This window comes from Cariama cristata, unplaced genomic scaffold (genome assembly GCF_000690535.1).
Source record: "Cariama cristata isolate BGI_N322 unplaced genomic scaffold, ASM69053v1 scaffold211, whole genome shotgun sequence".
NCBI classification, from domain to species: Eukaryota; Metazoa; Chordata; class Aves; order Cariamiformes; family Cariamidae; genus Cariama; species Cariama cristata.
The window spans coordinates 24286-29282 of record NW_009598494.1 but is presented as its reverse complement, the minus strand read 5'-3'; positions in this window follow the sequence as shown (position 1 = coordinate 29282).

The window sequence follows — 4997 nt, the reverse complement described above, 5'->3', positions numbered from 1 at the left end:
AGGAAGGATTGATGGGCTGAGACCAACTGTATGAAATTCAACAAGGCCAAGTGCCGGGTCCTGCACTTGGGTCACAACAACCCCACACAATGCTACAGGCTTGGGGAAGAGTGGCTGGAAAGCTGCCTGGCAGAAAAGGACCTGGGGGTGTTGGTCGACTGCTGGCTGAATATGAGCTGGCAGTGTGCCCGGATGGCCAAGAAGGCCAACAGCATCCTGCTTGTATCAGAAATAGTGTGGCCAGCAGGACTAGGAAAGTGATTGTCCTCCTGTGCTTGGCACTGGTGAGGCCGCAACTTGAATATTGTGTGCAGTTTTGGGCGCCACACTACAAGAAGGACATTGAGCTGCTGGAGTTTGTCCAGAGAAGAGCAACAAAGCTGCTGAAGGGCCTGGAGCACAGGTCTGATGGGGGTGGCTGAGGGAGCTGGGGAGCTGGGGTTGTTTAGCCTGGGGAAGAGGAGGCTGAGGGGAGACCTGATAGCTCTCTGCAACTACCTCAAAAGACATTGTAGTGAGGTGGAGGTTGGTCTCTTCTCCCAAGTAGCAAGCGATACGACAAGAGGAAATGGCCTCAAGTTGTGCCACGGGAGGTTTAGATTGGATATTAGGAAGAATTTCTTCACTGAAAGGGTATCAAGCATTGGAACAGGCTGCTCAGGGAAGTGGTGGAGTCACCATCCCTGGAGGCATTAAAAAGACGTGTAGACATCACACTTAGGGACATGGTTTAGTGGTGGACTTGGCAGTGTTAGGTTTATGGTTGGACTTGATGATCTTAATGGTCTTTTCCAACCTGAAATATTCTATGATTCTATGGTAATGAACAGCCAAACTATAACATAAATTCTGTACTTTCAATTACACTTAATCTTCAATATTTGCACTGCTTATCACAGTGTTCACATTCTTACTTTAATTTCCTTGGGTCAGCAGTCTGTTTACCAGATATGAATGAGGATACCTTTGGTGTAGGGCTGTTATTAGTTCAGTCTTTTTCCCTTTCACATAGCAAATAAATAACTGTATTTATTTCCACAGTATAAAACAAAAGAAGATGTGGGGTGGAAAGACTGTAAGTCCCTATTATTGGGATTTGCTTTTGAAACAACTGTGTTTATATTTGCTGCATTATCTCATTTTTGTGATTATCAACACATCTGAAATTAGATCAAGCCATTAGACAGAAATTAGGAGATGAAAACATCCAGGAAACTTCTGTATCTGCCTGTAAAAATGAAAGGAGATTTAGAGGAAAAAAAAAAAAAGATATGATTTCTTCACTGTGTTATGTGCAGTATTCTGAGCACATAGGAAAAGTATTCTGCATCTCATCTCTAGAAACAACCTGAGTACTGAGAGAGAGAGAGAGAGCGGTAGATAGATAGATAAATAATGTTCTTTATATAAAAAGAGTGGAAGGGAAGAAAGGCTATAAGCAACATAAAAATTAAGTAAGTTGGATGCATTGAAATTTTGGTGTATACAGAGAATATTGAAGATGAATGGCAAATCAACCCACTCATGGACTACGTCCATACTCTTAATCCAAGAAGCTTCACTATCTCTTAAAAGGAGTCTTCATGTTGTAAGGAAACATCTCACATTATAGAATGCTCTAGGTTTTCATATTCTAAATGAACCAGACAACCTTTTGGCTGATTGCTGTGTAAGAGCTTTCTCAAAGACAACTAAAATAAAAACAAGCAATGATCTTGAAATTAAAAATATAGCTGACACATTAGAGATGAAAATAACTTGCAAAGTCATGCAGAATTTGGCAGTTTTGACTCAGATCATTTTGTTTGAAGCCAAAAAGATTAATTTCTCCCAAATTTTGGCTTAAGCTTCAAGCCTGAACACCTCAAAAGACAACTCCGTTGAAAAATGCAGAAGCTGGACTCATTTAAAAGTGTGCCTAATTTCAGTTAGAATATTTGCTTGGGTTTTAAGGAATTAAGGTTTACCTTTAGGTGTTTCTCTTCATTTAACATTTTATGTCACTACTGGAAAAAAAAAAAAAAAGATGGGATAAATCAGTATAGATTACTGATTTCAGTGCATCATGGGCAATTTATACTATCTGAGCTTCTAAGAGAATTTTCCACATAGACAAAGAAAAATTTCTCACAAAGAGAGAAAATTTGATCAGGGAGGGGGGAAATCATATTCTTTGGCCAAATATTTAAAAGCCAAAGAAAAATTTGCCTTCAGAATGACTGTTTTTAACTTTCTGTACCTGTATCAACTAGTGATGAGTCTTTACCTGTTGCACAGTTTGTTTAAAGGAAGGGGTAGATTTGGTTCAGAATCACAAACGATTTCTTTATGATGTCAGCAACAACTGTATTGATAATGCTTTACTGTCCTGAGGTTAAAAATTAAAAAATATAGTATCCATACCCATACTCATTTTTTAAGCATGCCTTTTGGTTCAGATTCCGCTATACATGGATCCAGTGATCCATGGCGGCAGCAGATGTAACAGTGGATACTGAAACTCTGTTTAACAGGAAGACTTCAACCACACACACTTCTGCATAAGAAGTACTTTGAGAAAGTCCTAATCCTGTTGTGTCATTTTCCTGATGTGCCAAAGGATTCTGGCTTTCAAGTTAGAGCTGAGTGAATCCATTTTCTGTCCAATTACTTAGGTATTACCTGCATACTTCTAGGCATACTCATCTGTTACAGCTCTCCTAACAATTATTCTGAAGTGTTACCAAAGTTGATTGCATGCAATGATTTTAATGTATTTCTGTATCTACTTAAAAATTTCATAGCTCCGTGAAATCCACATTAGTTCCTCAGCCTTTCAAGTGCTCCAGTCCCCTTAGTGGCCCTCCACTGAACTCTCCCTAGTTTGTCGATATCTGCCTTGTGCTGTGAGCCCTAATCTGAACACAGTACTCCAACAAGCCTCCTCCCAAATGCTGAGGAGAGATGAATAATCACTTTCCTGGAGCTTTTGCCTTTATCAGTGCAGCCTGGTATGCAGCCAGAATTCCTCTCCCCAAGAACTGAACATATTTGTTTTTTTCAAGTTATTGGAGAATTGTCCTCGTCATCATAACTTCTGAAAGATGATAGTGGCCTCACAATGATAGCAGCCAGCTCCCTCAATGCCTTTGAATGCACCATTTGTATATGTCCAGCTTACTGGATTAATCTCCAACTCAACTTTCCTTTACCATGGGTATGTCTTTCCCCTGGACTTTGCTGACAAAACTGTATATGATAGATGTATTGTATCAGTAGGCATTTGTGAGCTGACAGCAGCTACTCCTTGACTGGAATGGTACACAAGCTGTATTAGTAGAGTTTGTCAGTTGTTCCACAAGAGATTCTCAGATAGCCACAGAAAAGTGCTGGGCAGGGCTTTTCCTAAGGAACTCCTTTGACCATTGTCACAGAAAGTACTAAAGTTTTATTCTACCTAAAAACTGGAAAATCTTCTTTTTGCTCTTGTTTAGGCGAGTAAGAAATAAATTTAACATTCCTTCTTACTGTTTTATTCCAAACCAGGAAATAATTGGTTTGTTTACATGAGTTGGTAGTGCTGTTGCCCTTTTATTTGACAACCCTGCTTGTAGCGCACTCCTGCAGATTCCGAGACATCAGGGTTTGTTTTCTTCTTCTGTTTAAGAGAGTTGAAAATCTTTTGTCTTACCTATAAACATGACCTCTCACAACATACTATTAAGAGCAAAGAAAGCATTTTTTTAAACATAAAAATAGGCATTCCAGAATTCCCAAGTAAATTCAAGCCTGGGTCTGAAGACGAGAGTCTCAAACACTAAACTAAATGAGACATACCAAGGCAGGATTTTTTCAGTCTTTGCTGTTTAAGTTGCTCTTTCTGAATTAGCTAAATATTTATTGACAAATGCAGAAGTGACCCTCTGGCCTACTAGTTGAACCTTCACACCTTCTGTGGCAGATGGGAATAACAGGTCTTGGTGCCAAGTGAGTGTGTTGTATTTTCTGCAAAGATAACTAAGTGAGCAGGAAAGAATGAGGGCATCGCTACTGTATTGTGTTTGAGCCAGTTCCCTGCAAGGCTGAAAACCAAACTCAGGTATGTTTTCTGACTGAGTCAGGACAGGCAAATAAAGACAGTTTAGTTCTTGGTGTTGAGTCATTAAGGTGACAGTAGCGACTTGTTTCCTTATGGGGATTCTAAAATCTCCTTCCTCCAATCTTCCTTCCCCCCAAATGTAGGTGCGCTTAGATAGTGAATTTTGCTTTAGTCTAATTTTGAATTATTATTATTATTATTATTATTTAAAGGAAACTGATAATAATAATCAATACTGTATCACTTATCTTTGAAGATTTTAGAACTGCAGAAAGAGTTCTTTTTTTAAAAAAAAAGCTCTAGTTCCCTATTCTAACTACCTACAGATTTTTTGAAGTTGCAGCCAATGAAGCATTTGCTTTGTTCACAAAGAACAAACAAAAAGAATGATTATTGAGCTGGGAAGTGTCATCTTGGTCTGCACAGCTCCCTTTTCATAGCTCTTGAAAATGTAGAAGCAAGTGCTAAAAAGGTTAGTCTTGTTTGTGTTTCTTAACTTCTGTACAAGAAAGAGCATTGCAGCCTCAGGCTGACTCCAGTGTTTCCTACTTAAACTGCTGGAACAAGTGAAAAGATTAAAATTGTAACAGTAAGACACTCACAAGGTGGAGACAACAAAGAAAGGAGAGTAGGAAGAACAGGAAGAGACCTCATGGAAAGAGAAGGAAAAGAAAGGAGAAAAAAAGCCCTCAAAGTGAGAATTGTAGAGGTAGCATATTGGGCGTTTGGCCTGCTCTGTTGCAGAGGGATCTGTTAAGACGGTAAGGTCACTATAGCTATGGGTTTTAGACAATTGTCCTGGAATATTTGGCTTGGACTCTCAAGTCCTCTTACGGTTGTTGGCAACATTCTTTTTATTTTTCAGCCTAACTAGTATTAAAATGGCAGCATGAAATTAAAGGAGTTTGAGAGGTGAAAG